Source organism: Mugil cephalus, chromosome 10, assembly GCF_022458985.1.
Source record: "Mugil cephalus isolate CIBA_MC_2020 chromosome 10, CIBA_Mcephalus_1.1, whole genome shotgun sequence".
Classification (NCBI taxonomy): Eukaryota; Metazoa; Chordata; class Actinopteri; order Mugiliformes; family Mugilidae; genus Mugil; species Mugil cephalus.
This window is the reverse complement of record NC_061779.1, coordinates 10888097-10900678: the sequence shown is the minus strand read 5'-3', so window position 1 is coordinate 10900678 and position 12582 is coordinate 10888097. Positions and strand designations below refer to the sequence as shown.

The following is a 12582-nucleotide window of genomic DNA, read 5'->3' as shown; positions in this document are numbered from 1 at the left end:
CTGAGCATGTGACTGGCTACATAATCAGCGCATCCCGATGATACACAGTGTTATTTATCATTAATCTTTCTGTTTGGTTTAATTGCAGTTAATTATAGGTTCTGAAAAGAGTAAAGCAAGTTAAAGTTTTGCAAGAAGTTCAAACCATGCATAAATAGACAAGTGGGCAGCCGGCTGGCCATGCTGGACCACAGCCAGCTAGACAATAAGCAGCCTTGCATGCCGATGCTTTCATCAGCTGGCCATTTTGTTAATATATATGGAATATTTGGAGATTAATCATTGGTTTTCCAGAAATTGCTGAAACAATAGCTGAACTATAGTCGCAATGCTCCCTATAGTCCTCATTTATATTCTGAAGGGCCCCCGTTCATTTACCGCACATGCACGGGATAAGGCAAGCTGCCACTTTGGCCGCGGTTCTCGGGGCCTACTAGAAAGAAGCGCGCTGATGAAGGACTGATGAGTGAGGTGCAGCAGTGGCACTTTCCAGGGCTGTGATTATTTTATGGTTTCCTTATCCTTAAGTAACAGCATTCAGAGTGTCACAGCATTCCTGCCTCGCAAGCAGGACCTCCTGGCCAGATGCCCACCTCTAACCAATTCTGCTGATCATTGCTGGGCAAAGAATTAAACAAGAGTTCAGCTCCTGCCTTCGTTGCTGTGTTTCTGGTGTTTTTTCTGGAACACTCTGCTCCATCCATCTGCCACACTGCATGGCGGTGATGTCAGGACTGGGCTTTCTCATTGGCTGGGCCGCGTTCACCCGCAGCGCTTGAACGGTACAATTGAACAGCGGGTTTGAGAGGGAACGTGAAATTAGTGGTGACTCATCTCTGGCCACTATGTTATTACTGTATATCATTTCTTCACCAGCAATGATTTCAATTGATCTAAAGTTCCATGAAATCAGACTGAAAAAGCCAAAAAAATGTATCCGAACGATGGAAAAGCTGATCTTTTATGACCGAGTTTCCTCCACATCCTATAGATGTTTTAGTGTGTTCAAAGTTGAACACGGACAACTGTCGCACACACGGAGGCTATTCCACAGGATAAAATGCTTGGTAAAAGTCAATAACCCTTTGCCCCGCAGACACATTGTTTCCACAACACGGTAATTTGCGTAATGACCGTAGTGATAAGTCATTAGACATGACAAGGACATTTCTTGTCGAAGCAAACTGCGAAATAATGTGGAAAACTTGTAGTTTTACAACACCATTTTGTTAGTTTTATGGGGAGGAATTTCTTTGTTGGACCATCAGAGAGAGAGCAGCTGGAGTTCAAAGGTCACTCACAAGTAGTCACATCAGAGAGAAGAGAAGAGAAGAGAAGAGAAGAGAAGAGAAGAGAAGAGAAGAGAAGAGAAGAGAAGAGAAGAGAAGAGAAGAGAAGAGAAGAGAAGAGAAGAGAAGAGAAGAGAAGAGAAGAGAAGAGAAGAGAAGAGAAGAGAACTCAATGTGCTTTCAAAATACAGTACATGCAGTCACCAAATCTGGCCTCTCACTACTAAAGGGGACACGGTTTAAGCATCTGTCAGAAGAAATAGGCTGGTGGGAACATTCAGCTTTGCCCTGCTCATCTGAACAGCAATGTCAGCTCCGACTCATCCACACATTCCCCTGCTCGAGTTTGCCGTTAACCCTGGTGACCTGTAACTGTGTGTGTTTGTGTGAGTGTGTCCTGTGTATTTGCACATCTACTGTTCCTAGTGTAGTGGAAGGCCAAGGGACCACACCAGAAGAACAGAAGAACTTGTCCTTTATAAACAACTTTTAAATCAACCATTGCCTCGCCGCAGTATTTTTCCTACAGATTTCTGGCCAATGGTTGTGAGCTGCATTTCGTGACTCTACTGTGATGGTAGCCGGTTTTAAATAGATTGTGCAACTCTACTACCAGTTCCTACTTAATTTTCAAGTTGTTGATTAGGTCACAATTTCTCTTCTCGGATGAATCTACCAAATCTTGATATTTTCACGTCTGAGTGTTTCATCTCAGTCTAAGGTCTATGTAACCTGGGTCTATATGATGCATGCGTTGCACATTTCTGTTGCCGCAGATAGCCAGTGCACGTTTTGCCTTGCGGAATGTAGCCTAGCGTTGCTGAGCATGGTTGAGATTTATGTTACTGCTGTGGGGTGTGCATGTGGCTAACAGATGGTGGCATTGCTCCTCTTTCCTCCCAAGGCACATCACTGCTTACTCAATCCCCCAGCCCAACCCTATCTGTTGTTCTTTTCTCCACTTCAATGCCTCACACTTGAGTTCACCACATTTGACCCAATCGCTCTGTACACATCCTCCAAATTATCTGTGTCATGTCACCTTAACCACTGACGGGATGGAAATGCTTAACATGCACGCACAGGCGTGCAAATAAATACACCCTTTTCCCAAGATGTGTTTAAATGATACTCCACCCAGAAGTGATATATGTGCATCGAACATATTTGTGTATCTCCTGTATGCATGAAAGGCAGCTGTGGTAAGTATGGGCAAAAAAACCCTACTAATATATGCGACCAGCATGTTTCCGTGTCATGTTTTCACTCCATGTCATTATCAATATGTTGTTTTGAAGTTGCACATTGAGTCTCGTCGTTGCCAGAAATCTTTGCCAAACTTAAATGCCTATTAAAATAAAGGCAGCCACAACCTGGCCTTGTTTGAAGCGACTGCTGTCCGTGTTTGACATTCACCTAATGAGACAATTTGATACCAAGCAGTGACACACACACACAAAAAAAGACTTTGCATCTGTTTTGCTCTCCCGTCAAATCCCATGGATTAAGCAGTACGGTTCCTATGAAAAAAAAAGAGAGAGCCAGCTGACTGCACTTTCGACTCTACTTTTAGTATTTTTTTCTACGTTCTCAGATTTGTCCTTAAACTGAACTTCAGAACAGCTTCAGGGGTTTTCACCGGTCTAGAGTTTTAGAGCTAATTCATTCTTTCATTCATTTGTGAATCCAGGTTATCAAAGCATTAACAAGCATTTATGGACTACTGGACACCACCTGCTTGGTGATAAAGTCTATGCACAAAACAGATGGCAGATGACCCCTTTTTCCTGAGCCACAGGCCTGTACTCGATCTGAATTACAAAAGCACAGCAATTCAATTTTACTTAATGCTTTACATTGCATTCATGGAGACTCAGTGGCACACATTTGTAGGGCATATAAGTTAACAAGGGGTTTATTTGAAAGTGGAATTGGATAGTGGAATAAAAGTTTTGATGTTCTCTACGGGGAGTTGTGACACTGCCAAGAGAAGACATCTAATTATACAAATTACAGATCTTTGAGGGGAGCTGGAGCTTGTGTTTCCATTCTCTTCTGAGAACCATTCAAAACTGACAAGAGCTCATTGTTCTTTTTGGGAGGCGATTGTTGACGCTGCGTTGAGTGAAATTTTTCTATTTGGATTGGGTATTCTGCTTCGCCAGCGCTTTTTTAATGCTAAAATGCATCCAAATGCGGTCACGTTTGGCGCACGCCACTTCCCTAGCCAGTCCAGAAGTCTATCCTACAGGGTGTTTAGAAAACGTCCGTGAATTGTGGGTAAAGACAGTAACCTGGGTTACCCTTCTAAACTGCACCGGTAGCTGCATGTACACAGGCCTTGCACCCCACCACCCGCCACAACAAGTAACTTCTGTGTGTAGCACCGCAGCAACAAAAGGGCATGACGACAAAGAAGAACGATCAAGACAAGTGCTGTTTGTGTATTATTGCACAATGCAAGCAAAACGAGACAAAACACTCAACAATCAGAGTGGGACAGTGACGCCCTTTCCCCCGGCTTACTGCCAACCTTCATGTTTTTTTTTTTTTTATTTGACTCCCTCTGCACTTTAGGCATTATTATCTGCATTTTATTTCCCTCTTTTAGCAGATGGAGTCTTTCTACATCTGTGATGGTTTAATTATGAATCCCTTCAGCACATGGACTGACACATGGGATGGACACAGAAAACCGCAGAGGACAGACATACCGTATATTTCGCAGCTCTAAAAGAATTATAACTCCAACTGTGAATATGTTTTAATCTGTCAAATGGCATACATATACATTACATTTCTTGTGGTTCTATCAGTTGTAAGTGTGTGTAATCAGGGCCATAGGCACCAGAGACGGAAACTGTTACTAAGACAAATGATTAACACTACTTTTACTACTACAACTGCTTTTAGAAAGTATGTGTTTACAATCTATGTGTAATGCCGACTGTATATAGTACTCCTTTAAGTAGGAATTAAAATGTTTCTGTTCTGTTGTAACCAAGGTAACAGTAAGCCAAGTAAAGAGTCCATTCAGAGTAAACTCATCAATTGTGTCACGGCTAAAATAGACATATGGTACACAGAGTCGTTTACACAGCCGTTAAGTGCTGATCGCTGAGAGCCTGTGAGAAAATATTGACATAATGTTATAAAAATGCACTGACTTTTCCTTCCCACACACCTTGAGCTGGCACGAGCCACGTGGACCATAGCTATGTGCAGACGCAGATAAACACACAGATACAATCAGACAAACACATAGCGTCCGCCTACAGATGCAAGTGTTCCACTTTGCCTAATCTAAACCCACTCTCAGAGTCTGGGAATGCACAGCTGTGTGGTTGTGTGACACACTCGGTACCCTGCCACGGGGAATCACCTCGAGGTGCTCTGATTCATCCGCAGTGTGCGTGCATGCGTATGGGAAGTTAGAGTTCCTCTCGTCTCTGAGACCACAGAGCTGCGGCCACAAGGAGCTGAGGACTTTTACTGTTGTGACAAACACAAGCACACAGACACACAGATTCAGCCACACAAGTGCGGCCGCAAATCCACACAAGCGCACCCCCCACACACACACATTTACACACTCAAACACACACGGAAGGGTACTTAAGTCATATTAGTCACCGAAAAGACAATAATAGGTTCCCATGGCGTGCTAGTGTAGAGCCTCGTATATTTTTAGAAACGGTGTGATTGTCTTTTAGCTTTTGTTTCCATCTCAGCTATATTTCAGAATAAGAAATTTAAGAATGCAGGTATGTACGGTGACACACTTTTGTCTTAACAAAACAGACTGCACCAAATGCTACCCCAGAGCTCTTTAGTACATCACCTCGTTACCTGTTGCCAGTAGGATTTAGAATTAAGTCCTGGTTCTAACTTTAAGGGCTTCGGCATACACACGTTCCCCAGTGTATTGTATATCTATTAAAGTCTTATTCCATTTCTCAGAATCTTAGTTCATTGTTATTGCATTATTGCATTATGGAATGCACTTCTCTTGTTGTTGACGCAGTTAACCCGTCTGCAGCGCAGGATGACTCAGAGCGTCTCTGGCAACGCTTTTTGGGCAGTTTGTCCAAGTAGAGTTACTGTCGAGCATGCGCACATGGGCAGCTGATCCAGCAGTGACAGGCAGGAAAACCAAAGTATAAAGATGGAAGATGGAAGCACATTCGCCCTCTCCATGGGAATATTTGTAAACAAAAAAAACCCCAAAACAGACAGAACAGCTGACCAACATTAAGTATCTTGCACACTCTGCCTGAAGTTGGAGTTTTCTTTTCACCGAAGCATTTCCAGCTTAAAATACCACATCAACGCGAGGTATACGCACTCCGGCCAGTGCGTCGACAGACGAGACACAGACGAGCTGGCAATATCAGCTTACAAATGTCTCCTCACTCCTGCAACCACTGTTCCCTGTGAGAGACAGTTCAGTTTCAGTTGCAGGCAACATCGCAAATAAGAAGCGGTCAGCTCTCCTCTTGAACAATGTCAACAAGTTAGTTGGTCTGAATAGCTGGCTGAAAGTTGAGTAACAGGGCCATATTAATGTGGATAAATGTTTGTTTGATAGATAGACAAAAAGTTCTTCAGTTTTTTCAAGTGGTTTTGTTGAAGTGCATATATATTCTCATCTTCCTCGAGTCTGTTCGCTCATGCAAAAAGAAATGTGATTAATATAGCTTAAAAATCAATGATATTTATTGAACAGCAATGCTTTGATTAATCTGATGGATTTTTTTTATTTGACAGCACTAGACTAAATTAAATTGAACATAAGATTAGATCAAAACAACTCTGTGTATCATTATCCAGGTTTATTTCTTCACAGAAAATTATTGGAAGACCCTTGAGTGTTGGCCTGATGATGAAATGTGTTGTTTTTCCCTTATCCTTCATGCTGTATCTCTGCTTAGTAAGCATACTCCCTTTGCGACCACGCTATTGAGAATATGTGTCCTCCCATCTGATACATATTGAAGCAGTTGCCCATTTACTGTCGAGATGGAATACAAATGGTACGATGGAAATAAAGAGGAAAAAGGGAGAGTGCCTTACTTATCAAAGCGTTAAAGAAATAGGTCAAACGCTCGCATGGATTTCTAATTTATTGCTTTGCATATCACTCAATAATAAGGTATCCTGTCACAAAACAGTGAGTGAGTCTCACTATCCGGTGGGCACTGAATAAAGGTCCAAAATTTCACGCATGTGCCTTGATGTATACAGCTGTGTGCCTGCTCTGTGTGAGTCCGTCACTTCCCAGCGTGTGTTAACTCTGGTCTTATCCCGTCTTGGCATCTCTGCTTATCCTCCCTGATGGGAAGCCTTAGAAACTCAGAAAGATTGCATATCTGCTGACTTGGCGGATGCGATCTGAAGTCCATGTGTGTATCTTCACACTAAACTGAACAGGGATTGTAAATATTAACCCCGAAAATAATATAAAAACGTATACAACAGGTGGAGTGGCTTTGGGGCGGTTTCGGCTCATTAAGATAATTGCCTTTAAACAGAGATAAAAATCACTGCAGTTGTCACCAGGTTATTATCCCAACGCCCCCTGGTTCTCTCCTCACAACTCAAGGACAATTATCTGAAATGGGACACAGGCTACGACAGACACTTTGGTGGCTCAAAATCTCAAATGCTGCATACCTGCAAACACATTTTCTGCATGCAAATTATGTTTCCGCATGTGCTAAAAAAACTAAATAAATGACCCTGAAATTATATCATTATGCAATATGTGAATGCATTTATGCTTTGAACTCACATGAACAGCGGCTGAACACATAAAACCAACCCTGAAATTAGAAAGGCGTTTTCCATTTTAGTGGACACTATATATTTTTTTTAACTCATTACCAACCTGTTACAAACGTAAGCAGGAAGACATCCGACATATTTTATACACATTTCTAAACTGCAGCTGACTGATGACTGAGTGTGGACACATAAAAGGTGAAGGTGGCATTAGCGGCATATAAAACGGTTGCTATAAATGCATGCTGGATGGACCAAAGTAAACGGCCCCAGGTGATGCATTGCTCTTCTGGGAGGAGATGCTCAGCCACGGCCTATGTGAGATTTAGTGGTATTCACTGATAATGCAGCAGCAGTCCATCCATGGGGCCCTGATCCCATTTGTTTCCTATTTCCTGACGTTTACTAGATTTCCTCTTTTTTTGGTCAACCAGAGCTTGACGATGTCTCCGATGTCTGCCAGCGAGGGAAATCGAAACAAGCATCCAGTGCCAGTGTCTTTTAACATCTCAGCTGGTGCAGCAAACGCAAAGTGAGAGGTGAAGTGCCTTCAGCAGCTGCGGCTGGCATCGCAGCCCGGCGCAGTTATATGGGTAAACAAATGGTCAGCGCTTCTGGACTAGTCTGCAGTTCAAATATGATACTTCAAATGACTTTCTATGCTAATATTTCACAGTGATATATATATATAGTGTATACACCGAGCAGCCATAACATTAAAACCACAGGAGACGGGAGACGTAAATATTAGCGTGACCATCTCGATCGCAGCAATGACACTCCCTGATGGTGGCAGTCATCCCCAGCAGGGTGCAGCCTGGCACAGGCACACACACACAAAAACACTGTAGGAACGACTCATCTCAAAAAGCATGATTCACAGAGGCCCCTCCTCTCAAAGACCCCCCTCACACTAACAACATTCTGTTCCCAGACCACAGGACATCCTCGGAAGACTCATGTCCATTCTCTGATGAGTCACTCCAACTGTTTATGGAGGCACGAAGGACACCTACACAGTCTGATTATGGATATATTTAGATGACAACATCGCCGTGAGTGTATTCCTGCAACATGGCAGAAACAAAACAAATTAAATTCTTATTAGTCTTTTTGGACCCATTACAAAACTGTCTTAGTAAATGTCTCACATATATATTCTTTTACTATTTTTGTTTATTTTTGCAGAGGTTTTATTTCATCTTTGATAATTTTATTCACAGACGTTTTCCTGCGCCGATAAACGCTAGGGAGCAAGTGAGGGCCTGCGTGCGCTGGCTCTTCCAGCATGTGGCTGCGCTGTATATCTCGCTCTGTTCATACACATTCACATACAGATGCAAGAGCTCGGTATGTGCCAAGAATATTTTCTGAAACTGACTTGCCTGTCAAATTAAAAACACTTCAGCCTTAAATTGGCAGCTTGACAAAAGGCTGTCACAGTGACTGATACAACATATAATTGGACACTGAGTTCATAACATACTGCAGTGGGTCACTGGCTGAGCTTTGATCTTTAGTGAAATCTGAGAAGACGGAAAAAAAAAGGGAAAGGAAGGCTGCACTAAACGGACTGAAAGAGGACCTTAGTACGAAGTAGAATAAAAATAGGAAAGCAGAGTGTTTGAGAAATGTGGCCAGCTTCGGGGCTTGTAAGTGTCTAATGAAAACCACACCATGGCTGGACCCGCTGAGGACATAAGGCCGTGTGGAAGGGATAGAGGTGGAAAAGCAGGAAGAGGAGAAGAAGGAGTGTGAGATGCAGTGTTGATTTGGTTTTATTGCTTTAGCATTAAACGGGTCTCTGCTTTGCACATCGATGCTGTCATACAGCGGACACGCCCTTCTGTTTCCATCTGCCCCAGTCATTTTCTAAAGTGCCTGAGGTTTTATTCCCTTGGCTATCAGTGACACCTTTGGATTTTTGTTTCACTCAGCCAATTTTTTCACTTCGCATTGATTTCACGCCATTTCACGTCCCACATCCAGTTTGTAGTCTTCTGAAGATTCTACATCCCGCTACAACTTGATCTCACTCCCTACCCTGCTTCCATGTCCTCCCCTGATCCCTTGTCCTGGTTAGTGATTTGGTAGCGGGACCATGATTGTGATTGTTGACCGATGGACAAGTATGACAGGTTGTTATAACTGAGGTTCTTTAGAATGTGTTCCTATATACATGGGTGGTGGATGTACGGTTTTAAACAGCAGCTTTTTGTGGGACAGCACAATGAAGAACAGACGGATTGTGAGCTATGCAGTCAGAACACACACAGTCAAACTGCTGCTTACCACACACACACACACACAGACACACATGCGCACGCACTCTTCCCATTTCCCTTGGATGAGGAACATGGCAATCTAAGATGATTATCTTGAATCCGTGGAAGTGTTTGACAGAACGTGCTACGAATACAGATCACAAGAAAGTGATACGATCAGTATTGTGCTGTTCACCGCTAAAACGAAGCCTCCCCGGGCCAGGAACCACTCACATACCACAATACTGCTGTCTCCTTCATTCAGACACGCTGATGGCACACCTGGCAAAACGCTGCATTACACTTACAGGGGGAATGCCACACCTGGCACCGGGACAGATGATTCTCCACCTTTTAAACGAGTGTGGTAGTTAGGCTGGCACAAAGAGGCAGACTGGCATGACTGAGCAGGTTCCACTTGGAGAGGACAGAGGATAAAGTGGGTTTGTCGAGAGAGGGGTGAAGTGAACGGAGGTGCCTGGTGGGAGTCAAGGCAACGCATGTTTGTTGGGGGCATGCAAGTTGGGGGCTGGGCAGATTCACTGCTGAAAATGTGCTACAAAGGAATCTCAAATATTCCACAGTGACCTCTCTGTCGGCTCTACCTGAGCCCTTGCCACACCCTGGGAGCTCTCAATTCTGAGCTGTCACCAGTGGGCTGAAAGCAAAGACGGAATACACAGATTAATCACCCTGAAGGTGAGACAGAAAAATAATATTTATGACGTGTGAATGAAGAGTGTGTAGAAGCAAACTATAAACAGTGTTGTAGCAGGTAGGTGCAGGTATGGGCAAGACCACCGCTGCAGCTACTTCTTGGTATTTAAAAAGTACAATACGGTTTATGCACACTCCACCAGACAGTCTCACATCAGCCTGCTACAGCTGTGTTCTATTTCTTGTCAGTGTCATAACATCTGATGCAAATACAAATCTTTTTATAAAAGGAACCCAGCAACTTCCAGTAATGTGACAGCAATGTGCAGGCAGCCCATATTGTGGCCAGATGAGGTCTCGACTGCTGCGGTCTCTCTGTCCTTCAGTAGGTGTCCACTGCTGATCCAGCTAAACAATTCTTTGCTGTCGTCAGCGGTCTCTTGGAAACCGGAATAAAAGAGAAATCGCGTCAAAACGAAGGCACGTGCCGATACGTGCGTGTGCACCTGTGTGTGCCTTTAACCGTGCAACCCGGGGTGATTCATACACGCACCAAACTGTGACCCTGAGAGGGGAAACCTGTCATACACACCTTCAAATCTAACCACAGACACGAGGATGGTCCGCACACTGGAATACAAATAGCATCTCTCACCAAGGTGGACGCACAGGTAATTCTACACAAACATCCAACGCACGCAGCCGCTTTCCCAATGCACCGCTTCAACCACAGCCACGGCCACGCTCTCACCTACGGCTATGTTTACATGTGAACACACAAACATGCATGAGCACAAGCGCACAAGCATGTGCCAGAAGGGCTCAGAAACTGTTGAGGTATTCTCCCCCAGCTCACCTTTCTGGGCTGAACAGTGACTCCAAACTCCAGTGTGTGAGGCGTGTGACAGTCTCTCCTCTCCTTGATCTCTGTCTCCCTTCACTCACCCACTTCTTCAACCTGTAGTCATCGCGTGGTGCTAGTTACACTCTACTGAAGGAACTAAGGCAGAAGGAGAAAGGAGGAGGAGGGATGGGAGGGATAGAGGGACAAATGAGTCCTGCCCAGACTGATGAGAGAGAGGCTTTCAAAAACGCCCTCAGGAGAGAAAAGATTAGAACACTGCACTAGAAAAAAAAATGTTTACTTTCTCAACGCTGCGCTGCTTCCACCGATTTCTTTCCTTTTTAGCCATGCTAGTTTCTATTGTGTTTCATTTTCCCCAGCAGCTTTTAAAGGTTTCCTAAAACCGCCTCTTGAGTTTGTGCCAATCAGTATCGCAGTAAACCACTCTCTCCTATAAAAGTGGATTTCTTTCTCTTTCTGACGCGCGCACACACAAAAAAAAACTCTCTCCCCTTCGACAGTCTTTTACTGTTTATCTAAACGTGCGTCTGTCTCTGCCTCAAACACACACACAGCGTACTCACAGCATGTGCTTTCCATCTAAATACTGTAGCTTTACCTCACTCTTCTCTGGTGCGCAGCTGTGTGATGAAATAGACACACCTGCTAATACTGAAGACTGTGTATGTGTGTGTGTGTATGCGCATGTGTGTGTGTGTGTGTGTGTGTGTGTGTGTGTAGTAGGGTGCTCACTGTAAAGCAAAAAGAAAGAATCCTTTTGGAGTTTTCTGTCCATGTTGCTTCAACTGTCGTCCAGTTTCAGGAACTGTTAAAGCGAGGCTATAAATCTATGGTCTGGTGAAGGTATTTAATAGATGATTCTGAGAAATGCACAGGTCGGCTTGCGGATGCCTGGCTGCTGCATGTGACGTTGTCTTATATGGCCTCCCCAGCTGGAACACACACTACACACACACACATACACACACACACACATCTACACGTTACAGTTTTAATGATCTCGACACTGTCTTTCCAGAATGTGAGGAATGCTCTTTGCTTACTGGGAGGCAAGTGCATATGTTAAAAGGCAAACCTTCGGGAAGGGGCATCACTTCGCCGTAGGGAAGGAAGAAATAAGAAAAGAAAAATTATGTTTACCTACTGCATGTAATTTGCACACTCGTACAGAAAAAAGTGACAGGGTCAAGAGGATGAGAGTAAATCCAGGCCAGCCCTTCAGTCGTGTTGATCAAGAGATAAACCAGAGCAGCGCTGACACGCTAACCATGATCTTGACTTATTACAGGTTTCACATCCCAACCCTGAAGGAGCCAACAGGCTTGCACTGATCAGATTATAGTCCAGAGTCATCATGATGATTTCAATTATGAGCCTGATCATCAGTCACATCGTCAACATGCTTAACCCTGTTCACATGTATACTCCGTCTTTTATCTTCTTAGATAAAGGTTTACTGCCCCCCCCCCCCCCCCCCTTTAATCAAAGCTGAGTATATGTATGTGATTCATTCAGGGCTCGAATTATGAGAAAAATCCTGTTTACAGGGATGGGGGCCTTGACCTATGAGTCATTGATATTCTTTGAGAATCTGGCACAGTTTGTTCTCTCTGGTGGATGGTCATCCCTTACTCCCCCAATTCCCGTATGTCTCCTTTAAAAAAATCCCACTTCTCTCTCCCTCATTCAGCAGAATTTCAAAAGAAGGGCTCAGTTCTGTCATGGA

At 43.9% G+C, this 12582-nt stretch overlaps 1 protein-coding gene across 1 annotated transcript in view; it reads right to left on the bottom strand.

The window, feature by feature from the left end:
- The window catches only part of LOC125014944 (zinc finger protein 469), a 60189-nt gene extending 49211 nt beyond the window's left edge, over window positions 1–10978 (bottom strand). Inside the window, exon 1 of the mRNA XM_047596509.1 lies at window positions 10848–10978. The gene's annotated coding sequence lies outside the window, so the exon portion shown is untranslated. The remainder of the gene's footprint in view (window positions 1–10847) is intronic.
- Window positions 10979–12582: the final 1604 nt, after the last annotated feature.